This window comes from Helianthus annuus, chromosome 5, assembly GCF_002127325.2.
Source record: "Helianthus annuus cultivar XRQ/B chromosome 5, HanXRQr2.0-SUNRISE, whole genome shotgun sequence".
NCBI lineage: Eukaryota > Viridiplantae > Streptophyta > Magnoliopsida > Asterales > Asteraceae > Helianthus > Helianthus annuus.
The window spans coordinates 167664747-167692599 of NC_035437.2; the positions used below are offsets into that span (position 1 = coordinate 167664747).

At 35.7% G+C, this 27853-nt stretch overlaps 1 non-coding gene across 1 annotated transcript; it reads left to right on the top strand.

Moving 5' to 3' along the window:
• Positions 1 to 24662: 24662 nt before the first annotated feature.
• Positions 24663 to 24736, top strand: TRNAW-CCA. Its single transcript has one exon. It is a non-coding gene; the product is annotated as a tRNA-Trp (tRNA).
• Positions 24737 to 27853: the final 3117 nt, after the last annotated feature.

Here is a 27853-nt window from a genome sequence, read left to right on the forward strand (position 1 = left end):
ATTAAAAATTGATTTGAATGCACAAGGCACAAACTCTTTTATAACTTGGGAAAATTATAAAAATCTTGTGAACGTATTACATGTTCTTTTATGCGTTCAGTAGCCCGGATCGTGCCGGGTTAAAGATTAATAGACACACCACATTGCGTAAAACCGTAGTATAGAAACCAACGGCTACGTCTTTTAATTAAATGTCGACAATATATACCGGGTGTACGCCTACACCGGGATGTCGATGGTCGTGGCCATTTCGTAAAATGATGCCAAGGATATCCGGGACAACGGTCATTAACTATAACAACCCTCGGTAAAACAGGCATCCTCATAATATTTCCGACACCCTAATATATTTAAATATCTCAATGTGTCTTTATATGCACCCCGTATGTGAAAACCGAGCCCCAAGATAAGATTATACTATATAAAATAAATAAAAACAATAATTATTAAGTTGAGGCGGGCCGCGTAGGGCCTCACCTCAAGTCTATGCGGGCCGCGCGAGTAGTAACCAGGATTTGCCAAAACCTTAAGCCCAAGCGGGCCGCGAACATGGTGGGTTAAGTCCATGCGGGCCGCGAGTGTCCGGACTTGTGGCATGACCCGGTGATGACACGTGTCCAACTCGTGTCGAAGCTATACGCTGACCGGACCAAGCTACGCGTTGACCGCCTGTTGACGCGGGCCGCGTAGAACCAGGCCCAATCTTCACGCGGGCCGCGTGGGGACGCGATTTCACAACTATAAATAGAGGGCAACGGCCTTCAGTCAGTTTCGCTCAATTTCTTTTCTTTCTCTCTAGCTTTTAAATAGCGGGCATTATACCCGAGTCCAATACCCCCTAAAATAGCGAGGTTCTGCTACGATGTAAGTATTATAACCCCTGGAGACGTATTAGATACGCTGCCCGATTGATCTAGGGTTCCGTAACGGCTGTCGTGGTACTGCCCGACGTAGTCGTTGGAATGCCGTCTCGGGGAGGGTATTACTAATGTTAAAATGGGTTATTATACTAACACACGTGCATTTGTGTAATTTATAGATTATCTCCAGGAAACCCTTACGAAAAACCTAAAACAGCAATGTGAGTTGATCCTTCTTTTTATGCAGTAATCCTCTTTGGTTAAATGTTTTTACAAAACCTCACTTAACTAAATACATACAAACCAGTTATTGAGTATTTGTAAAGAATACAATTATAGTGGGTATGTTGGGGTTTTGTATACAAAATTGGTTACTGGCGTGGTAACATCCCATATGTTGAGTATGACCGTACCACTGATGTTAATTGTGATGTCTTGGATACAAATGTAATTGCGGATGTGCCCTCAATACTGCAAATTGGTTTTTACTCAAACTTGATTAAACTGGGATTCACTCACCAGTATTTCCCACTGACAAAATGTTTTTAAAACGCGTTTCAGGTAACAAAATGTGAAAGCCAAATAGAAGCCAGCTGGACAGCACTGAAGGCTTGGAAAAGTGGCAATAAAGTTACCTAAGAATAAAATGGATGTTTTTTCAAATAAATAGGATGTATTCCTATGAAACGTGTGTATTGAAAACTTGGGTTTTTACCCATATGTTTAATGTTATAAACATGGTGGTTTACTCTGATTAAAATATTTCCTAACTACGATCCTGATGAAAATTTCCGCTGCCAAATTGAATAAATAAATGTGATACCACCGAAACTGGCTCACGGCCGCCTGTTCCCGGGAGAAGAAGGGATCGGGGGCTGTGACAGAAGGTGGTATCAGAGCTATGCCACTGATTCAGCCACAGAAGTGTTCTGCTGACATCAAAATTCAAAGTGTTAGGAAATAAATTATGGAAATACGTGTATAATTGTATTTCTTGCTATGTGTTATCTGACTATTTGTTAGTTTACAGTATGAGTGACCAAGGACCTTCTGACGCCTATCGTCAACTGTCTGGTTCGCCTAGGAGCGAAGGCACCTCCTCTTCTCAGCCTGCCCTTTCAGGGTATTCTGCTGACACAGAAGAAGGGATCTTTGTGTTTAAGGCTCAGTCTGAAGAGCCATTTCCTCAGAAAAAGAGGGGATGGTTCAGTAGGGGAGCGCACGAGCGTAGGAAAAGAATGAAAAAGTTGCAGGAACAGCGAGTGTTAGCCGCAGCAAAAAGAGAAACTGATGCTTATAATCAGGATATGCTCAATAGGGGTATCGCTAATATCCATATTTTAGCAACCACTGCTGCTGACCCAAACCTGGAACAAATGCTAGCACCACAACCACAAAATCCTGATCAACCCATGGAAATAGAAAACCAGATAGAAATGCCTGATTTCAACCCGGAGGAGATACCTAGGGTACCTGCACCTGATCCTTTAGACCCAAACAATTACGACCCCTGGTGGGACGATGTTAGGGACTACGTGCAACAAAACCCAATTCAGGAAAATGTGCCAATACCCAACTTAGGAGCTTACCCAGGGTTAGATCCTCAAGATCCCTACAACATTAGTGATGCATATGTTAGGGAAATTTTAGAAAATCCATACCCGTACCAAGCCCCTATGCCTCCGTATCAGGAACCCGTACCTCAGTTTCCAAACCCAGTCCTAGAACCTGCACCCCCAATGAGTGCAGAAAATGTCCAGGAACTTAGGACTTTTGGGGAAGAAATTTTAGAAAGCAGTGATCGTATGCGACAGGTGGGAGAACGCCTCGTATGGAAATACGATGAGCGTAATATGGATTTTTGGATGAATCCATATCAGTGAAGGTGATGGTAGAAACAGTAATAATAATAATAATAAAATAATATATGTGTGTATGTGTTAGAAAAAAAAAACTACGGATGCATACTATTAGTATTGTAGCTTTACATTTCAGTCGGTACTGTAATTTTTTCTGTACTGGTGTGTACTGATGCATACTATATAAAAAGAGTAAAAGTCGCAATGCTCGACGTTTTTGGGTAAACGTGCGTGTTATGTGATTGGATATATTCAAATGTTAATTGTGATATTAATATTTGGTAAATGTCTAAAATTCAGATGGCCGACGAGGGAAATCAAGAAAATCTGAATAACGATAACCAGAGTAACATTAACGTGGTTAATGAGAATCCGGACAATAATGACAACGGAAATCAAATGGATAATAGTGCCGTTCAGCATATTGTGGCACAGGGAATTATAGATGCGATGCCATTTATTATTCAAACAGTTCAGGAAGCGAATAATAAAAGTAAGCATAGCAGTAAGCGACCAACTGAACCAGAAAACAGCGTGAACAATGGACCCATATTTCAAGCGCCCATTCCCAAAAGAAGAAGAACCATGCCACATGGTTGTTCTTACAAGGAATTCTGGTCCTGCAAACCAATAGAATTCTCGGGCAATGAAGGACCCATTGCAGCTTTACGCTGGATAGAGAAAACTGAGGCAGTTCTGAAAATAAGCAAGTGTGCTGAAGAAGATAAAATACTGTTTGCTTCAAATCTGTTTAAAAATGCAGCCTTAGAATGGTGGAACACTATCCTCCAATCCAGAGGAAGTGATAGGATTTATAATATGGAATGGGAAGAATTCAAGAACATGGTAGAAAGGAAATTCTGCCCTCCCAATGAAAAAGAACAGATAGCAAATAAGTTTCTGAATCTAAGAATGACCGGGGTAGATAGTAAGGGTTACACTACCACATTCTTTGAATATGCTAGGATAGTACCTACCCTTGCATCACCTGAACCAGTGTTAATCTCCCGTTACATCTGGGGATTAATTGGAGAAATTAGACATGTAGTCAAGGCAGCTAGACCCCAAACCATAGAGGAAGCTGTAGAACTAGCTAATACCTTGACAGATGAGTTAATCCGTACTAGAGAAGAAGATCAGAGGAGAAACCTAACCCAAAGACTTACTCAAGAATTCCGTTCTGGGAATTCCAATCGTAGGAATATAGGTTCTACCTCTGCACCCTACTGCAAAGCCTGCAGAAAGAAGCATTCTGGAAGATGCTCTACTTACTGTAATTTTTGCAAGGCCCCAGGACACAAGGAAGAGAATTGTAAGAAGAAATCCAGTAATGGAATGTGTTTCAATTGTGGGGAAAAAGGTCACATTAGGACAAACTGTCCGAAATTGGCTCCAGCTGCAACCAACAAAAATCCTAAAAATGCCAGAGCATTCGTGCTAACTACAGAGGAAGCCAGGATGATTCCAGACGTCATTGCTGGTACGTTTTTAGTTAATGATATTTTTGCTAAAGTATTATTTGACTCTGGTGCAAACCAAAGTTTTATTAATACTTCGTTTTGCAAACTCCTAAATCAATCATTAACTAAACTACCACAAGAATGTCTAGTAGAAACAGCAAATGGAGAAACCATTAGAATTTCTGAAATCTTGCAGGGAGCGAGAATAGAAATTTTTAATCAAAAATTTATTGCAAACCTTTACCCAATGAATCTGGTAGGATTTGATGTCGTGTTAGGAATGGATTGGTTAATAGCCAATAAAGCCAGTATTTTATGTGATCAAAAGACAATTCAATTAAAATCACCAAGAGGTGAAAAGATCTCAATTAAAGGAGATAAACCTTTTAGATCCACTAAATTCATCTCTGTAATGAAAACTGCAAGTTGTATAAGAAAAGGATCTATAGTGTATTTGATTTCTATAATCACTAACACTAAAGGAAAAGAAGTAAAAGATATCCCAGTGGTATCCCAATTTTCAGATGTCTTTCCAGAAGAATTGCCAGGACTACCGCCAGACAGGGAAGTTGAATTCAGAATTCATCTGTTACCCGGAACAGCACCGATTGCTAAAGCACCTTACCGTTTAGCACCCGCTGAAATGCAAGAACTGAAGAAACAACTAGACGAGTTGTTGGAAAAGGGATTCATACAGCCAAGCTCATCGCCATGGGGAGCGCCGATTTTGTTTGTTAAAAAGAAGGACGGATCAATGCGTATGTGCATTGACTACCGCGAATTGAACAAAGTCACGATTAAGAATCGGTACCCATTACCGAGGATTGATGATTTGTTTGATCAACTTCAAGGAGCTCGATTTTTCTCTAAAATCGATTTAAGATCAGGATATCATCAATTAAAGGTACAGGAAGAGGATATTCCTAAAACCGCATTCAGAACAAGATATGGTCATTATGAATTTACTGTCATGCCATTTGGTTTAACCAATGCCCCAGCCGCATTTATGGACATGATGAACCGAATATGTAAGCCATATTTGGATAAATTCATAATTGTCTTCATAGATGATATTCTAATTTACTCTAAAAGTAAAGATGAGCATGCAAAGCACTTGCACTTACTTTTAAGTTTATTGAGAAAAGAGAAGCTTTATGCTAAGTTTTCAAAGTGTGAATTTTGGTTAAAACAAGTAAAATTTCTCGGACATTTAGTTAACCATGAAGGAATTCATGTAGATCCAACAAAAATCGAGGCAATTACCAAATGGAAAACCCCAGAGTCACCAACTGAAGTTAGAAGTTTCATAGGATTGGCCGGTTATTATAGAAGATTTATTCGAGATTTTTCTAGAATAGCCATTCCTTTAACTAAACTAACCTGTAAATCTGTTAAGTTTGGATGGGGACCAAAACAAGAAGAAGCCTTTAGAATCCTTAAGCAAAGATTAACCCATGCACCCATACTAGCATTACCAGAAGGAACTGAAGACTTTGTAGTCTTTTGTGACGCTTCTAAATTAGGTTATGGATGCGTATTGATGCAACGTCAAAAGGTTATAGCTTATGCATCTAGACAGCTTAAGAGTCATGAAGGAAATTATTCAACCCATGATTTGGAATTAGGAGCTATAATTTTTGCCCTTAAGATTTGGAGACATTATCTTTATGGTAGTAAGTTTACCATATTCACAGATCATAAGAGTTTAAGATATGTTTTCGGGCAAAAAGAGTTGAATATGAGACAGAGACGCTGGATGGAATTGCTTAGTGATTATGATTGTGATATCCAGTATCATGCAGGAAAAGCAAATGTGGTGGCTGATGCTTTAAGTCGAAAATATCACGAAAAACCAAAAAGGGTACGTTCTCTTAAATTAAATCTACAAGTAGATTTAAACAATCAAATTAGAAAAACACAAGAATTAGTAATCAAGGAAGATACTGAAAAGTTAAAGGGAATGATTAAGGAATTAGAACAAGGAACGGATGGAATTTGGAGGTTCCATAAAAAGAGAATGTGGATACCTAAATTAGGAAATTTACGTCACCGTATATTAGAAGAAGCCCATAAGTCTAAATATACGATGCATCCAGGAAGTGATAAAATGTACCAGGATTTAAGGAAAAATTTCTGGTGGATAGGAATGAAAAAGGACGTAGCAGCTTATGTTTCTAAATGTTTAACTTGCTCACAAGTTAAAGCTGAACATCAGAAACCCTCAGGATTGTTACAACAATTAGAAATACCAGTTTGGAAATGGGAATGGATAACAATGGATTTTGTTACCAAATTGCCTAAAACAAGGAAAGGTAATGATACAATCTGGGTGATTGTAGATAGATTAACCAAGACAGCTCATTTCTTACCAATGAAGGAAACCTTTAGTATGGAACAATTAGCCAAATTATATGTAAATAAAATTGTTTCATTACATGGCATTCCTTTATCAATTGTTTCTGATAGAGATAGCCGTTTTACTTCTCATTTTTGGTCAAGTTTCCAAAGAGCAATGGGAACCAGGTTAAATCTAAGCACAGCTTATCATCCTCAAACGGACGGACAAAGCGAAAGGACAATTCAGACAATGGAGGACATGCTTAGAGCTTATGTAATTGATTTTGGAGATAATTGGGACGAACACTTACCTTTAATAGAATTTTCTTATAATAACAGTTATCACACAAGTATCAATGCTGCACCATTCGAAGCACTTTATGGACGAAAGTGCAGAACCCCAGTCTGTTGGGCAGAAATTGGGGAAAAACAATTATCTGGACCTGAAATAGTACAAGAAACAACTGATAAAATCATTCAAGTCAAGGAACGGCTGAAAACAGCACGTGATCGCCAAAAGAGTTATGCTGATAACAGACGCAAACCATTAGAATTTCAAGTGGGAGATAAAGTGCTATTGAAAGTCTCTCCCTGGAAAGGAGTGGTAAGATTCATCAAAAGAGGAAAGCTAAGCCCCAGGTATATTGGACCTTTTGAAATTATTAGAAGAATAGGACCTGTAGCTTATCAGCTACGACTGCCAGAGGAAATGGCAGGAATACATGATGTGTTTCATGTATCCAATCTTAAAAAGTGTCTAGCTGATGAATCACTCGTAGTACCTCTTAAGGATATAGAGGTTAATGAGCAACTCAAGTTTGTGGAGAAGCCTCTACAAATTGAAGATAGGAAAGTTAAAAATCTCAAGCATAAGAGATTGGTTCTGGTCAAAGTAAAGTGGGACTCCAAAAGAGGACCTGAGTATACGTGGGAGCTTGAGTCAGAAATGAAAAAGAAATATCCACACTTGTTCCAGTAGATCTCGAGGACGAGCTCTAAAACAAGGTGGGGAGGATATAACAACCCTCGGTAAAACAGGCATCCTCATAATATTTCCGACACCCTAATATATTTAAATATCTCAATGTGTCTTTATATGCACCCCGTATGTGAAAACCGAGCCCCAAGATAAGATTATACTATATAAAATAAATAAAAACAATAATTATTAAGTTGAGGCGGGCCGCGTAGGGCCTCACCTCAAGTCTATGCGGGCCGCGCGAGTAGTAACCAGGATTTGCCAAAACCTTAAGCCCAAGCGGGCCGCGAACATGGTGGGTTAAGTCCATGCGGGCCGCGAGTGTCCGGACTTGTGGCATGACCCGGTGATGACACGTGTCCAACTCGTGTCGAAGCTATACGCTGACCGGACCAAGCTACGCGTTGACCGCCTGTTGACGCGGGCCGCGTAGAACCAGGCCCAATCTTCACGCGGGCCGCGTGGGGACGCGATTTCACAACTATAAATAGAGGGCAACGGCCTTCAGTCAGTTTCGCTCAATTTCTTTTCTTTCTCTCTAGCTTTTAAATAGCGGGCATTATACCCGAGTCCAATACCCCCTAAAATAGCGAGGTTCTGCTACGATGTAAGTATTATAACCCCTGGAGACGTATTAGATACGCTGCCCGATTGATCTAGGGTTCCGTAACGACTGTCGTGGTACTGCCCGACGTAGTCGTTGGAATGCCGTCTCGGGGAGGGTATTACTAATGTTAAAATGGGTTATTATACTAACACACGTGCATTTGTGTAATTTATAGATTATCTCCAGGAAACCCTTACGAAAAACCTAAAACAACAATGTGAGTTGATCCTTCTTTTTATGCAGTAATCCTCTTTGGTTAAATGTTTTTACAAAACCTCACTTAACTAAATACATACAAACCAGTTATTGAGTATTTGTAAAGAATACAATTATAGTGGGTATGTTGGGGTTTTGTATACAAAATTGGTTACTGGCGTGGTAACATCCCATATGTTGAGTATGACCGTACCACTGATGTTAATTGTGATGTCTTGGATACAAATGTAATTGCGGATGTGCCCTCAATACTGCAAATTGGTTTTTACTCAAACTTGATTAAACTGGGATTCACTCACCAGTATTTCCCACTGACAAAATGTTTTTAAAACGCGTTTCAGGTAACAAAATGTGAAAGCCAAATAGAAGCCAGCTGGACAGCACTGAAGGCTTGGAAAAGTGGCAATAAAGTTACCTAAGAATAAAATGGATGTTTTTTCAAATAAATAGGATGTATTCCTATGAAACGTGTGTATTGAAAACTTGGGTTTTTACCCATATGTTTAATGTTATAAACATGGTGGTTTACTCTGATTAAAATATTTCCTAACTACGATCCTGATGAAAATTTCCGCTGCCAAATTGAATAAATAAATGTGATACCACCGAAACTGGCTCACGGCCGCCTGTTCCCGGGAGAAGAAGGGATCGGGGGCTGTGACATTAACCCCCCAAAGGATTTTAAGAAACAAAACTGTTTAAATAAGCCGATCACATTATACAAATTAACCACCTCAGCGATGGAAGATATGATGCTCAATCAAGCGGTATTATTATACCGTATCCCAAGCCCGTATAGGGGAAATAAGTTAAAAGTATTTACCTTTGCAAGTATATTCCTTAATTTGATTAAATCACCGATAGCTTTTACTGGGGCTCCTAATCTGGAACGAAGGTTTTAATTAACCTCTTAGAATCCTAACGGGTCTTTATATTAGCCGTAGCCTAGACCGGTTGGTTCCGATATATAGATATGGTTTAATCGCGTGAAAGGCGAAAACCGAGAATGGAATGTGATTCTGCCCCAAACAAGTTCAGAGACTTGTTTTATATGGGTTCAATGTTCACATTCTATATTTTGGGGTCAAAATAATATAGTTTGACCCGTATCGGCTAATTTATGAAAACTAGTTTCATAAGCCGAACTGTGCGCGCAATAGGCGAAACGGTTAACCATGAGAGTCTTACGCTTATTTCCTAAGTCAATATGCCTTAAAGAGGTTGTGGTATCAGTAGGATACCTTCCGTGATGCCCGTAACGAGTTTAAGTTAATATTACGCCCCGTAGGGGCTTTTCGGTCATTTTAAAGACTTTTTAAAGAGCTTTTCGAGTTCTACAGGAAATCTGAGTTTCCCGAACAGTTTATAAAGTCTAAAATACTTTATTTATTATTTAAAATCAGTGGCAACTGGAATCGGGTCAAAAGACCTTGTAGAACTCACGTTTTGGCCGAAAAGGGCATATTCGGTATTTACCGAACCGTAGCCATAACCGCAGGTTATGAGCAAGGTAAAAATTATTAAAAATCTTTAAAATTCCAAAAATATTATTTTATAACAGTGGGTAAAATTTTTGGTGACGAAATCTTGGTTTAGATGGGCGTTATGCTAATTGCGCCGTTTATTACAAAAGTTTACTTTAATTGCGCTATTTAGCATAACTCTCATTCTAGACCTCGGATTGACGTGAAACTTTAAGGACATGCTTATAATTTAGTAAGCAAGGTTATGGTCCGTTCACGTGTCCGAAATACTCGTTTTATTTTTAAAAGGCCGTTACGGTCAACCTTTAGGCGATTAACGGAAATGCGTAAAAGACTCGGACAATTCATGAACCGATCACAGAGGTCTATACCATCATGTAACCTGGTCCTAAGAGAGACCTAAGGCATATCTATACCTCACTAAAACGAGTCAGAGCTGAAGTCAAAGCAAAAGTCAAACTTTTGCGACATTCGGCTCCGAACCGGGTCAATATAGCAAATGGTCGATTCAAATGAGCGTAAACAAGTTTATATACTTAATATCATGTTTTATGAGTGTCAAAACAGATTTCATAGCATATACATTACAGATTATGTATAAAACGGCAAAATAGCTTTCTGTTGACTTTTTAAGTGCACGTTTGACTCGACATTTGACATAGTTAGAGTGGTGATCAGAGGGAACCCTTTTAGGGGTTTATTACCCACATAAATACCAACTCATAACTACTTTTGATCCGACAATTCACTGGACCATTTGTGAATTATCGCTATGACAACCGTTAGTTACGACGGTTGGGTTTATAAGCTAAATCTATGGAAATGCAAGACCACAATGGATGTGAACGACTTACAGAAGTTGTGTCTTGCTTAGAGAGCAGAGAAGAATGCTTGAGAGCTTTAGAATGTGATCAGATGAGTGAGTTTGAGTTGTGTGTTGGTTATGAACCAAGGATGGCTATTTATAGTGAAACAAGGCACTCAAGATCATTACACAACACCTACAACTGATCATGGATGATGGGCAGGTGTCCCATAGAGCTATGGGTCGAGTAGGGGGCGCCCATGCCTCTTTTATTGGCGTTTTGATCATTCACAAGCTCAAAAGGCAAGAAAATACAAGGTTTCTGCATCTGGGCGTCCAATGCGGCCCGCATGGAAGTTTTCCATGCATTTGAACGCGGGCCGCCTGAGGTTCAAACTTCAGGCGCGTAAAGGAGGTGGCTCGCGGCCCGCTTTCACTTAAGCCCAAACCTCACGCGGGCCGCGAGAGGTTATATTTTCAGAAATCTTAAATCTTTTGTAATGATTATCAGAATCTGGCAATTAATAACGAAATCTTTCGTAATGATTAACCTGACATTTCGGGTTTGAAGGGGTAACTTTGCGGTTTGGCCCTCGGTTAATTACAACTAAGGACCTCGTGTTATTTACCCGCTTAGTTAAGTCCCCGGTTAGTTTATTAATTATTCAGAAAGCCTTAACTTTCATTGTTGACGCTTTTAACCCTTCTCATACGAATTTGATCATAACTTTCTCGTTTTAAAACGGAACTTCACGGGATTTATACAGTATGTTCTAGTGAGCGTATAATACTGTCACAAAGCCTCGGGAGCGTTAAAGGGTCACTCAGAGGTATAATTAAACATGTTGACACAGTTAACCCCTGTAGCTTGTAATCTCTCACTTTCTTCCGCGTTTCGCTTCCGTACGATCCATGATTTATTCGTTTGAAGGTACAAGCACCATCTAGGGTTACCATACAGTATATTTACCCTTGTTTGACATCTATAACCCTCGAATTTACATACATTCAAGGTTTGTCACAATTAGTCCTTTATTTAATATCAATGCCACGTGTAATCAAATGACACGTGTTAACACATCATTGGACACAAAAATTCGAGGTGTTACACCTTTCAATTTCCGGATCGAACGATAGTGGTGACGACTTGTGAGAGCCTCTAGTATGCATACACCTAAAAGTACCTGCACACTAAACACAACCAGCGTAAACCCGAAAATAACAAACAAAACTACTAAATTAACACACGTTGCGCACTACTCCTCGGCAACGGCACCAAAATTTGACGTGATGTCGTGGTCACAATCAAATTTAATCCAAATACAACTAAATAGATAGCGGTAAGTGGGTATCGAACTCAGGGAGTATGGGGAAAATGTGTTATTTAGAAGTGTATCTAAGTTAACTAAGATTAAACTAATTACAATAAAAAGTAAATTCAAAGAGTTGGATTGTTTGTTTGATTTTTTAAAACTGAGATTACTAATTAAATTGCGAATTGAGAATTGGTTTTGTAAACAATTTAGAGACAAATGACCATCCTAAGTTTCCGGTTTGCTTTGACATTCATGCTAATATTCAACTAGAAAGAACCACATAGACATGGTTCATATGTTATTACTTGTCGTGATGAAAGGGAACTAAGTACTCGGATTCCTAGAACGCGAGGTTGTTACCCGATGACCAATTAATCAATACCCAATCCTAATCCCGCCCATGATATCTCGATTGCCAACGGCACCAAGAACGTATGGTTTAGACTAAGATTAACATACAAATTAACAATTTACGAACAAGCAAACAACACACCATAATAAACAAACTATCATAGCAAGTCTATTATTCTAGAAATAAGAATCAAAACACAAATGTCTTAGACAAACCTTCAACCTAGGATGATCACCATAAGTTTAGCCACTCATGACTTGGACAATCATCATCACATACATATCAATGTTCATAGGAATTAAAAACACTAACAAGATGTTTAGAAATTGTTTCAAGCTCTCCAGAACACCCAAAAATCGCCCCTAGACTGCTGGTAACCGAATGGGAATGATTGCATTTGAAAAGACACAATAAAACATCATAAAATAGGGCAGTTACACATTTCTCCGTCATCTCCACCGTAAATTACGGTACCACCGTAAGTTACGGTGGACCAAAAAGTGTTACGGTGGGTCTCTACTGCCTTACGGTGGACGAAAAATGCTGGGGTCTACGGTAATTTACGGTACCACCGTAAGTTACGGTAGGCTTCAGCATGAAATTTTGTTTTCAGCATAACTTTTTCGTTTCAACTCCGTTTTCTTCACCATTTTCGCCTACGTTCTCGTAATTTCGTCCTCTATCATGCTATCTTCTTAATTCTTCAGTTCTAATCAATTATTTTCTTCATGTATGCTCCATCTTTCAATCTCTAGTCCAACCGCGCCTATTCCGAAGCTTCATTTCCACACTTTTAAGCTCCGAATGTACCTGAAACATAAGCAACTGTAGTCATCTAATTCAAGACAATTACATGATTAAATGAGGGATTAACTTGTCATTTAACACCATTAAGGGTTGTCCTATAGACCACCCGTCATATACACATGTGTACTTGGATATAAATAGAACACTACACATGTGTACTCAGCATTGTACATATGTGTACAGTAATTCGCAGGTGTACATCAACATTTAATACAAAAAAAAATTCCGAGATATCACAAAAACAGACGATATACACATGTGTACATCGCATTAAAAAGAGGGCAAAATCAGAATACACATGTGTACATCGCATTTAAACAAATAATTATTTTAATAATTTAATTAAGTTACATCTTTCCTAATCCTTGATTTGATTTGTGAGAGATTTATGCAATCAATTTAAGATTGAAATTACACATATACCCTTTTTGTATTTAACTAAATGGAAAAAATTAACCAAATAATTACCATCATGCCACTCACTTTAATCTCAAGATCATAAAAATGAAGGGCCCAGATCAGTTCACGCAGTTCACTCTTGGGATTTTGTTCACGTTTGAACCTAATCCTATATATATATATATATATATATATATATATATATAGTGTGAGGTTCATTGGGTAACACTAAAAAAGTGGGGAACCGGGGAACACTCTTAAAAATTTAACTTAACATGTTAAAAATTAACTTTTTAAAAATCTTTTTCGGCGCTTCTCCTTATATATACTTGTAGAAGCGTTTTTAGTAAAAATATCAAAAACTAAAAATATTAAAAAAAACAACTAAAAAAAGGCTAATTTTTTTTATAAAAAATATTTTTTTATTCGACTAGTCTCTCCTCCTTTTTATAAAGAAAAGCGCTGAAAATTTAAAAAAAATTGATTTTTAACATGTTAAGTTAATTCTATAAGATATAACTGTTTTTTAAACATTTTTTTTTATATTTTTAGTTTTTGATTTTTTTATTAAAAATGTTTCTACTTGTATTTATAATAAAAAGCGCCGAAAAAAGTTAGAAAAAAATAATTTTTAACATGTTAAGTATAATTTTTAAGAGTGTTCCCCCGTTCCCCACTTTTTTAGTGTTTCCCAATGAACTTTCCCCTATATATATAGGGTCAGGATCATTTCAGAACCATAAGTATTTATAGAACTCGCATAACTCCTAATAAACAATCTTTTTATTTATATATCTTTATGTTTAGGATAATTTTATCATTTATTATGTGTATTTTTACGATTACAAACATGTTAAGAGTAATTTTATCATTTTTATATGTAATTTTATAATTATATATGTAAACTAGATTTTTTTACATATATGCAATTAGTTATTACACATATATATATATATATATATAATTTTGGCAATTAAACATATGTAAACTTTTAACATGTATCTAATCAAAGAAATACATATAATAGATGATAAAAAGATCCTAAATACAAAAACTTATATATAAAATGATTGTTTATTAGGAGTTCTGAAAGTTCTGTAGTTATTTAGAGTTCTAAAATGAACTCAACCCTATATATATATATATATATATATATATGTATATATATATATATGGATACACACTCCCCATCTATGCATCCATATATTGATACCTCGTCTACACACTCCTGTATCGATATATTTTGTTGTTAATATACATCCATATTTCGATATACATCACCTTATTTCGATCCTTGGCTTTCTATCCATTATTTCGAAACACAAACCCCTTTGTTGATTCATCTTTGTTACCACAATGAGTTCATAGTTCACAATAGCTTTATAACTTGTTTGTTTTTAATCAAAATGAGTACACATCTTTGGGGTACGGGCAATACCCAGGTAACATCGTTTTGGGAGCAACCACTCAGGCCGTCCGTAATGATTTCGGAAAACCAATGGGCATTCGTTGTTAATCAAACCAAATCATTCAAAATTTATTGGTAAGCGATAATGAGACTAGAAGCGGGAATCGTCTACCAAACCTTTTTCATATAAACGATTACCCAGGTTGGTAAGGTAGATTCCGCACATACATTCTTGGGCAGAATACAGAGTTATGGCCTTTTTTTACTACCCCTTTCAATCCGACAATTGGGGAAGCCGAATCTAATTCTGTGACATTGGCAACTATGTTCGATGAAGATAAGAAGGCTTATGATCTAGACAAAAAGTCTTACGCAATTCTTACTCAAGCGCCTGCTAAAGAAATTTATCATTAGTTTATAAGTTGTAAAACCACAAGAGATTTGTGGGAGGCATTGCGAGCTAGAGGTGAAGGAAACGCACAGTCCCAAAAGTTCAAGCATGATCTTCTAAAGAAAGAATTTGAAGGGTTTAGGTGCATGGAAAAGGAATCGCTTGGAGAAATGGCAACTAGGTTCCATCACCTGTTGAGTGAAATGTTTGTTTACAGAGTTGATGCTACTCATCAAGAAATGGTCGCAAGATTCGTAGATGGTTTACCACCGCAATGGAGTCAATATCTGGAAATTCTTAAGGAGAATGGAGAGTTAGAAAGATTGGAGATTTATGACTTCATACATAAGTTGGAAAACAAACAGAGGAGATAAGAAAAGCCAAAAGAGTATCTGTTCCACAGAATCTAGAGATGTACTATGGAATCGATATTGGTGGTATTCAAGGTGAAACTCAACCTGCACAGCATGCCAGACCTCAAACTGCATTTGTGTCAAATTCCAATCCTGTCTGGGTTCAACCATCTCCAACTTCACTTAGTGCACCAGGTGAAACTCAAACTGCATTGGTGTCAAACTCTAATTATGTCTAGGTTCAACCATCTCCAGCTTCACTTCCACCACCATGTGCCAATCCCTACCTTCCAACACAGCAAGCTTACTATGGAAGTTCATCTAATCCTTATGGTGGACCGACATCTCACCCAAATATAGTCCGTCTTGATACCCTCCAATTTATAAGATTCACACACATGTGTGTGTATCATCAATCCAGAGAGAGAGAAAGAGAGAGAATAGAGCAAAACCCTTGTTCTTGCTCACCAACACAAAATCATCTAATGAAAGCTAAAATCTAAGTGGTTTTGATGCATGTTTGAAGATTTGAACGTACTACGTCATTATAAAATAAGGTATGTCATAGTTACATCCTTCGTGAGATTCTCTAATTGGAGAAATTCATGAAAGAAGGAGGTCTAGTGACCAAATCACCATAATGATGTGTCTAGATGATTGTAGAAACGGTGTAGTAGTCCTAGTTGTTGAATATGTGAATTATTTGCTCTATGACTTGTTTGTATAATCATTCAGTATGATGTGAAGTGCGTTTTAGCCTAGAAGTCAAGAACCCAAATTCATGTGCCATAGTTTGATATAATAGGATAAAGATAAACTAACATTTGTATGAAAATTTATTGTTAGTGATAGTGTTGGCTATATGTTGATGAAATGACATGGTTAGAAATTGTTATTTGAGCTAATATAAGTAGCTTAAAATTTATGCCCATAAGATGTATGACAAAATGCCTAAACGAGAATTGGTCGTTATTAATAAATGAAAAACCTTGATGAGAACCCTATGATTGACTTTTGGAAAGTTTACATGCCATGGATGTGAACCATGAGGTCCTAATGATAATTGGGTTGTACTCTTTAGGCAACTCGAGTGGAGCTTCGGGAGGTCAAGCCGTGACGGACACACGTTTGAAGGGAAAGCTTTAAGGTACATAGCTAGATGTTACGTTATTTATGGTAATCAGTATTGGTGTTGGTATAATTAATTGATAAATGAATGAAATGGAGAGTTATAGTCTATAGAAGTAAAAGAGAAAGAAAACAAGTTTTCTTAAAAAAAAAAAAATTATGTTGAGGGCATGTGAAACTAGCGTATAAATGACCATTGGAGTCATAAAGGCGATAGTGATGCCTCACATGAGTAGACATGTTCAAGGACCACCATGGTGAAATCCTTTAAAATGATAGATCTTGCTTAAAAATGATGGTAATCACAAGAGCAAATCAAACGGGTCGTTTGCGGTCAAACGAGGCTATAAACTAGATCATGGACAAGTAAAACCGTGGTATAAACAATCCGCGGGGTTGTTGAAGCCGAGGTGGTGTCCAAACTACTGACCATGATATTGAACTTGGTTGGAGAGTGAAAGGAAAGTAACTCTGGTAAAAGAATGCCTTTGATCTAAGCTAAATGCTTAGATTGCATAAGGGGCCAAACAAACATAAACCCGAATCGGATGTTAAAAGTGTATAACTCAAGATTTATGGATCTGGGTAATCGGTCATGGTTTAGTTATGTTAAGAAACGAATTCCAAATGATTAAAACAGATTTGGACTGAACTAGATGAGTTTTGGTTGAAAAATGGCGAAACTGGCTAAGGCTGGAAAATGCCTAGCACAAGGCAAACATTATGCAAAAAAGACCTTGTCGCGTCGCGTGACAGAAACACCAGGCTCCCTCACGTCTTCCGCGAGGGAGCCTGATCAACATGTCCGGTCAACAGCACCCCTTCGCGTCACGTGACGGGTGCAGTTCTTTTCTGTCGCGTCATGCGGCGATGTGTTAAGCTGGGAAAATTATATATTTTTATTTTTCTCGTTATGAAGTTTCAATTAATGCGTTAAATCAATATGTTTGCTAATGCTTTGAATGATTAATGTGTTATACGTAATGTCTAATATAAGTGACGGATGATGGTCAAGCTACGAGAAGAACCGAACACCTCTTAAGGATAAAAATGCTTGTTTTGTTAACTTAAACAACAATTATGATCACTTCTGTCTTTTGTTAAGATTGTGATGTATTTGATAATCAAAGTTTTAAATACTCGAATCTTGAAGTAAATATTATTTGTATAAATAGTTGAAATTTTTATATATTAGTAATAGGGGTATTACAAATTTATACATAAAAAGTTTAATTTTTTTTAATTAAAGTGACTATTTTTTAACGATTAAAAAATAAAGGTTTCAAATTCCCACACGTTAGCGCTCGCCAAACAACTCACGAACCCATCTATGGCGCCCCCTATAGCCCCCCGCAAGGGTGTTGGGGGTGCCATAGAGCTGATGTGGACAAGGACGCGCATGGCCTAAATAGTCAAATAACCTAGTGTGTGTGTCTTTTTTATGAAAACTGTGTATTAAAAATAATAATAGGTCGAAATGAACAACAATTATTATATATATTGATTTCGAGGGACGATGAATAGTAATTTTATTTTTATAATAATATATAGTTTTTTTATTATTTTATTATTTAATATATTATAATATAATAATTTATTATTATATTTACTTTTAATAACATATTGTTCTTTTTTAAAAACATATATTTCCTTTAACTTTTTTTTAATAATTGTTTTTTTCCTTTTTTAACATATATTAATTTATCGATTAAATTGATACTTCTTTAATAAGTTACGTTTATAACTTTTTTCTAAAAACTTAAGTACGTAGTTGTGCTTGATTACTTTCCCTTTCCGTTATAAGTTTTGTTAAAACGAGGTTATACTCAAAATAAAGTATTTATTTGGTATCATAAAACGGTACAGTGATAAACTAAATCGTTCTAATGGTTTGACTTTCTAAACAACATGGTTTATTTTCAAATCACGTTTGTTTTACATTATCATTTACTCGGTTTCGCCGTAATGCGCGATATAAAAAAAAACTAGTATATATATTGTTGATGAAGATCCATGAATAGTAATTTTAATTTTATAGTAATATATATTTTTTAATTATTTATTATTTTCATAGTGTAATACTTAATTATTACATTTGCTTTTCACTTTTTAACATATTTTCATTTTTTTCTTTTCTTAAACCATATTTCCTCTATTACTTATTTTATATTTTTAATATTATCTTTCCTTTTCTAAATCATATTTCATTTTTAGTTAATTAGATATTTTATTAATTACTTATATTAGTTATTTTTTCCCTTGACATTTTCGTATAAGCTTTGTTAAAAACAAATATGTATTCAAAATAGAGTATTTATTTGGTATCATAAAACGGTACGATGATAAATTGAACCAATTTGCAGATGATTTGGCTTTCTAAACAAGATCCTTCTTTTTCAAGTAACGTTTGTTTTACCTTATCATTTGCTTCGTTTCGCCGCAACGCGCGACGTCAACAAATCTAGTAATTATTAAGTACCAAATTTGTTAATTGTAGATTTTGAAGGCTATAAAAGTGACTCAAAAGTGTGAATTTGAATTGGTTCATCAACTTAAGTCAAAGTGTGTTTTAGCATGTTCAAAATACTTCCTCGATAGTTTAGAAATAACAAATTTGGTTTGGAAGATTATAAAAGTCATTGTGGTGATTTTGTTGACAATCAACTAACAAGTCGGTTGGGATAAAAAATGATTTTTTTAAGAGATTTGTGTTTAAATTCATTTTAGGCGAGGAACGTGACCGAGTAGACAAAATATGATGAAATACATAATAAATATATAAATTGGCCATGTTTGAGGAATTTGAGCTTTAAGACCTCAACAACAGTGAATGATTTTCTGATGCATTCGTGATTCTATGGCTTTTCAAAGTCAAGATCATGGGTTCGAGTCTTGCCTAAAGCAAAATTGTTATGCGTTGAGTCAAGCAAAATTATACTTTTATATGAGAATTCGAAGAGAAATTCGATCTTAGTAAAAGATCATATGTTTTTCTTTTTGTATGAGGTCATACCATTAAGTGATTGGGATGATCGTCACAGCTTTTCGTGAAAAGTTATGGTAGTTGCTACTGAAGGTCGGTAACAAATTTGTTGCTGCCGAAGTATTAAATTTCTACCGAAGAACAAGATGCTTCCGCATCTCAGTTGCTACCTAACCTCATTTGCTACCGGTAGACAAAGTTGCTTCTGATTAGCTGCATCTTCCTACCTGCCTTTAGTCACTTATGAAAATCATATTTCATGCAAATTTTCTTCATCTAGCCATAGGCATTATATCTTGGACCCCACAGGAGGGCAAGCCCTAAACCTCCGCCAGGGCGGTGCCTCCTTGGAACCCCCATGGTCTAGGAGCTTCGCTGCTTAGAACCTTTGAGGTTTCATGGTACTTAAAATCATAATAGTCTTGATCGATCATGTATCTTACAACTCCTAACTCGAAATAATATTGATTAAGAGTTCTTATTTGGTTTTCAAGTAAACCTTGATTGCTCAAGATAGCTTGATAACACTAAAATCACCAACAAGTGACAATAATCTCCAAATAATTTTGCAACAAAGTAAAAGAGACCACTAATTTCTAAAACCATGGCAAATGATCATTATCAAGTAGTAATAAGTGAAAATTCACAAATTCTGAACAATTAATATCATATAGGAAATATGTCTAGTAACCTAGTCGAATACATGTTTAAAACTTAAATTTGATGCACATGAATTGTTTATGAAAGATGAAAATTAGATATGATAAACTGCATGTATATAAGGTTTTCTTTGTTTTTAAATGTTGATTTCCACCTATGTTTTAGTTGTTTTTATGGTTTTAAACATATGTACACACTTCTTTTGTCCATCACACAAAGATTGAACCCTCACTATTATTTATTTTTTAAGTTTTGATGTTCCTAATAAGGAAAGATGACTCCTTGACCAATTTTATAACGGTCAATTAGGATCATTTATATAAAAATGGTTTAAAGTTTTAAGTGTTACGTACTAGATTTGTATATGAATTGAATGCATATTCTATTCCATAATTGTGATAGATTTAACGCTTATTGTGATATAAGGTAGTAGAAATGTGATTAGTTTGACTTTACAGGATGTTCATATCTACTCCGATACGGGAGCTATAAATAACTACCTACTACATGACATCTCTAACAATGTGATGTCTACATGTGTGCTCAAATGAAAACTTGGCTAATTTGATATTAGATTTTCTATATTTGATTTGATGGAGCGACTTGAGTGCCCACCCCTAATGGTATACTTGTGGTGCATTTAGTCTCGCAAACACTGTATAAATTTGGACTTTGATATGATGTTATTTTGAGCTCAAATGAATATCTTCTTAGACTTTTCCATGTTATATTGTTCATATGATGTTATTTTGAGCTCAAATGAGTATCTTCTTAGACTTTTCCGTGTTATATTGTTCACTCCATCATTTTGTCCATTCGCTAGATTTTTTAGGTCGTAAAGGCTTTCAAATACAATTACTTAATTCATTTTAAGTTTCAATCAATTTTTGTACACCATTTCATTTTAAAGTAGCCAGGCGACAGCACCAGTTAGGATAGCGGAAACCCTCACTGTAGAGGGAAGAAGGAGTAGAGGTAGATGCAAATTGATTTAGGAAGAGCATATTAGGCAGGATTTGTTGGAGTTGCACCTCTCGGAGGACATGGTCCAGGATAGGAGGTCTTGGAGGCCTAAGATTAAGGTTAAGGACTTTTAGGTTAAGGTACTATGTCTTATTTTGAGTGGGGGCATAGGTTTCCGCACACCTTAGGCGGACTTTGCATGTTTATGAGTTGTGTATCATGTTATATTTGTGTTAATTTTTACTATTTTACGTTTTCTACACTCCTTTTGTAATTGGTAGCTTTCTCTTTTCCATATATTTAGTTTTGTTTGTTTGTCTGTCTGTCTGTTATTTTTCTTGGAGCTGAGGGTCTCCCTTGAAATGACCTCTGTATCCTTAGGGATGGAGGTCAAGTTTGTCTACATCTCACCCTTCCCAAATCTTACAATAGCTTTGCTATTTGTGGGATTTTATTGGGTATGATTGATTAAAATTTTATAGTCGCCTTCAAAATTTATTACAAATAAGTTATGTTATCGTTTTAAAAACCTTATATATTCAAAATGTTCGAGGACAGAAAGATTTTTAGGAAGTCCAAAAGTTTTATGAGAACTAGTATTTTTAGTTAATCATCATAAACTAAATATTTGATTTCCATTATGCACGTATGTAGAACACACACGTATGTAAAAGAGATTATGTGAGAATTATAAACATATTTGAGAACGAAGAGAACCATATTAGGGTCGGATTATGTGAGAATTGTAAACATATTTAAGAACTGAGAGAACTATATCAGGGTGGACGGGGGCGCTCATGTCATCCGGGTTCGACGGGTTCCACGAGAACACCGCCACAACCCCCTCTATCTCGCTAGATAGGACCGAAATCGGGTTGGTTAACCCGTTCCACGATGGTTGAAGAATGTGATATAACGCTTGTTGGATTTATTAGGAAGCAATGGGTTCAGGTGGTGTAACCAGAACACCGTCGCAAGCCCTTTTGCACACCCCTTCGACCCTCAATGGCAATTGATGTGCTCAAAGTGGTTTAATTAAAACTAACTAAATTAACTCTAAATTAGACATTCAAAGTTTTAAATTTAAAAACTAAGACTCTCTAAAACCTAGATCACACAACCGACAACCGATCAATGCGGTATAGCCTAAGTAAGTCCGAGTATCGAACCCACGATACTCTCTAATTACGTTTACCAGACTCGACTACTAATTACTAAACTAACACGACTTAATTGTTTTGTTGATTGGGGGTTTTCTAACAAACTACTAAATTAAACTAAAATTAACGAAACTAACGAGAACGGCTGCGAACTGATCAGATGGTGGGAAAACACCACCTAGGCTGGAATCCTACACATGTTTGACATGTCCTATCGGTTATGGAATTAATCTGGAAACTGAGATCTTTGGATACTAACTTAAGGGATAACCGAACAAAACCCTCGACCCTTCTCCATAAGACACTTATGGTGATCTATTAAGCCGTTTAACTACCAGTTTTATAAGACGTCCTCATGGTTATCCTATTGTAATATTAAAGTACCCTAATTAATGACTATCTACCTCTCGGCGCGATAATCTAAGGTAACTAAAATTTCCTAATTAAACTCAACTAGCAAACAGAGACCGTGAATTAGAGGTTCTCCTCATGAAGTATTTAACCCTAGGATCCTAATCACTTGAGACTAGTTGACAACCACTCACCTCACGACTATTACGGTTGGAAGAACACTTAATCTTTATGTAAATCCTAATCATAGTTTCTATAGAAAATCATGCATAATTAACCATAAACTAGCAGCTAACACACAGTCCATGACCTAAAAAGCATTCATTCATGAAACACATCCACAAGAATGCGAGTGAAACATATGAGAAAGATGCAAACAAGAACAAGTACGCATATACGACTAATTATTAGAACCAAAGTCTTTAACCTTAACATTAAAACCACATATAATCCATAAACCGATAAGAACGAAATTAAAACATTATGTATTCATCTTTATCTAGGTAGCGTTAAGTGCTTAGCCTAGCACATTAGTCTTGAAAACAGGAAGCATATCATACACAAGAGTATTGGTCATGGTAGAATAGAAATAAACTAGAAACGAGAAACCCGGATGATGAACACTCGAACTATCTCAATCCCTTGCTTGTAAATCTTCAACCTTTATGATCTCTAGCTCTTCTAATCTCTGATTCAGCTCTCAATTTCGTATTCGGGTTGTAAATTATGATTTTTATTACTTAAATTTGTATTTATAATATAACATTGAAAACCCAAAACACTAATAAGCTTTTCGCACGATTTAACCCCTTCGCGTGGCGCGACGAGGATTCTTCTTGAGCCCGCGCGACACGAGCATTGTATTTGACCACTTGGTGAATTTTGCTTGTCGCACCACACGGTGGGCATCCTTCTCCTAGTCGCGCAACGCAACTAGAACTTTTTCCTTGTTTTTCATTCTCGTGATCTTCCCGATCACATGCGACACGTCCATAGGCTCGGATTCTTCCATATTCACTCATTTTTAGCTCTTTTCTCTTCTAGAACCCTGCAATAGACACAAGACTCGATAATATACAACTATAAAACGACATAAAACGACTCAAAATCTAATACAAACTATACACGGATACAGATGTAATTTACATTACATCAGCAATAGATTTATCCTATGTCTCTCATGAGGAAAAACGATCAAGTGTAAGCCCCGTAACTTTAATTATAATGTGTGTGCACGCACAGACACATATCTCCATATTATATATTGTTATATTATAATACATATAAGGAGGACAAACATGTAATTTTAGATAAGAGTAAAATGCCAATATTTTCCCCGAGGTTTAAACACTTTTGTATGTTACATCTAAAATAAGTTTTTTTTTTTGTAATTGGACCCTTGAAGTTTCTTTTTGTTGCCATTTACGTCCAAATGACAAACTCAGGTAAAATGTATTGTTAACTCAGTGACGATTTTGACAATTTACCCTTTTTATTTTTTGTTTTTTCCCTTTTTTTAAATTTCTTTTTTATCTTTAAATAAAAAAGTAATCATAGTTATAATGTATATAGACACACATTTACATTTATATATATACACTTATTTTTTAATTTTCTTTTTCACCTCTTTATATAAATTAATGTGTTTATGTATGCAGTAACGAGGGGTTTTTTGAGATCAACTCACATTGGACATATCATATAGAATCTTTCATTCTTATGATACTATATAGTATGCATACAAGATGTATTGGGACGAATCCTTTTTCTTTTATGATAAGAAAACGCTCTTAGTTCAGTTCGGTAGAACGCGGGTCTCCAAAACCCAATGTCGTAGGTTCAAATCCTACAGAGCGTGATTCGGATCTTCTTCGATCGAATTCGACTGAAACACTAACTGGAACTGGAACAACAATCTTAATTTGACCTCCTGGATATTAAAGAAAGGAGGAGGTCAATAAAAAAAAGAGATGTTAATTAATCAAAGGTCCAGCTGATCGCCACGCCTGTATAGTAAATATGCAGTTACAAATAATCCAGCCAAAGTAATAGGAATTAGACCTAACACGATTCCAAATAGAAAAACTTCAATCATTTCACTTTGTTTGAAAGGAGAAAAAAGAGGTAATATCTATACCTAAATATTAATCCGAATTACCATGAATCTCAATAACCAAGAATTGGTAATTGACACGATAAGTAACTAGAAATACACAGAAGTTCGCTAAAAGATTTCTTTTTATGAATTGTGCAATTAATTTCAAATAAGTCGTATCTTGCTCAGACCAATAAATAGAGCTGAGGCTATAGTTAAAGCCGTTAGTAGAAAACCGAAATAACTAGTTATGATAGGCATCAAGGAGCTAAATGAAATATGTTCTTTTTATACATATGTTTATAAAAAACACTTACCTGAGTTTCCTTTTTTACAAAATAGGAGAGAAACAAAAATACCAATTGCAAGTTTTTGATTCAGATATCATTATAGACAGCACTAACAAGGATAAAGTCCCAACTTTATAAAAAGAAATTGATTAACCATCTGTAACATCTATGTATACCGCGTTTGCAATCAGCGAATGCATTATTGGATCATTTTTCAACTCAACTTATAAATGAATAATAAGAATTGGGTCGTGTAATTTCGTTTGAAAATGAAATTCTTTTCGAATCATTATCGAATCAAATTAGAAAATTATTCCTATTTTTATCATTTCTTTTTTTTTCGAATCTATTTTAGAGCGAACGGTAATCTTATAAAACTTTTACTTTCATTTTAACTAATTAGATTCCGTAATAGGTTCACTCATATAATATCTTGAATGAATGAGAACAAAAAGTTATCACACGATTACTCGAAAGAAAAATAGGTGTTTTGGTTCGACTATATTCTATAGGCTAGGAGTTGGCTACAAAGTCCAAATTTTCTAAAAAGTGTAAAAAGTTTCAAAACACCAAAATGTTAACCATAAAGCACATCTAAAAACCACAAATAACAAAATAAAGATTACTAAAACATTATATGTGTGAGTTGTGTTTTGTATTTTGGATGATAAGGCTCTGATATTGAATGCCAAAAATTATTGTGTTTTATATAGATTAGCATGTTGTGTTTTAAGTTCATAGTTCTACGATTGTGTGTTTGAAGTTTTTATGAACTATTATGGTTTGAATATGGTATTTTAGTAGTCTTCACTCTGTTATTTGTGGGTTTTAGGTGTGTTTTGTGGAGATGACATGTGTCCTCAATCTAAATTAATTCAAAAGGGTAAACAAGTAATTTTATCATTGATTCAATTAATTCAAAACCTTCCATAACCGCCACCTTATTTATAGGAACATGATTTTTTTAAAAGATCTCTATAAAAACACTACGAATAACGCTACAACCACCATTTAGCACGTATATAACACCATTCAGTAATTATATAACACCATTCAATAAATATATAACACCATTTAATAAGTATATAACACCATTTTAAAGATCTCTATAAAAACACTATGAATAACACTGCAAAATCACCATTCAGCACATATATAACACTATTCAATAATTATATAACACCATTCTATAATTATATAACACCATTCAATAAGTATATAACACGATTCAATAAGTATATAACACGATTCAATAAGTATATAACACTACTAAAGACACTACCTCTATTCCAGAATGTGTTCTTAGTATAATGTTCATAGTATGGGTATTGTACATGGTGTTTTAAACCTGCATGCATGGTGTTTTACATCTGCATGCTAGTAGATGTTCCAGATTCCATATGTTAAAACACCATGGTGTTTTAAAACCTACATTCCAGTAGATAAAAAAACATCATGCTTTCCGGTATGTGTTTAAAACACCACGCTTTGAATCACAATACAATTAAAATACCACTGTATGAACATAGACAAAACATCATGGACTAAACATCTAATCGAAACATATTTTTTTCTCTATATAAGTATAGCAATATGGTACTCATATTAAAGATAAAAAACGCTCGTTATTATGGTGTAATTTAAAAAAAAAAGTTACGTATAAAAAGTTATTTACGTTTAAAAAAGACGGGGGAAGTTGCATGTGCATTAATATTAGTTTCTTAATTTAAAAATATTAAATTTACCTGTATACCCTTAATCTAGAAAATTAATATATTTAATAGTAAACAATATTTACAATTTTGCCATTATGATCTCAACCATTAGATCAAAGATCTAATGGTGTAGATTCTTTCTTACCTTTCTCACAAAAAACCTCTTTTTTACAGGAACCTCTTGTCACACCCCAACCGATGGCGGAAACATCGGGGTGCGAGCACTAAGCGTTCAGATTGCTCATGAGATTCCATATCACTAAATAGTTGCAAAATAAATTAGATTGATTTCATGATAACAATGTCTAAAGTACCAATCACCAAGTATCAATTACAAAATCATCACAAAAATAGTTTCAACTTTCTAATTTAGCTACGATGTGTTTCTAAGCAGCATCCTAGCATGTTTCATGAGTCCTAGCATCTTGTCAGCCTGCAACATGTATTAAAATAGAGTCAGTACAAAAATATACCGGCGAGTATACAAGTTTGAGTACATAATATAATAGATTAAAAACAACTCATATCCATAATGTAAATGATGAATAATAGTTTCAGCCATGCTAGTGTTCGCAGTCCAACAAGTGATAGCCCAAGTATCCCGATGCTTTGTTGTTTTCTCAAGTCTCAAGGAAAACTATAATCCTCCTAACAATACCCCCGAGAATAATGAGGAGGTGCATCTCCTATAGCGCTACTATTGTTAAGGCGGAACTACACACCCTGGATTAAACGTCCACATAGCACATAGAATACAAGAATCACAAGTTTCACATACACATAGGATAGAGTTTAGTTTCCAAAAGTTTCAAGTATCATAGTTTAATAGAATACATGTTGCATCCCAAAGTTTAAAGCAAAAGGTGATCGAGTAT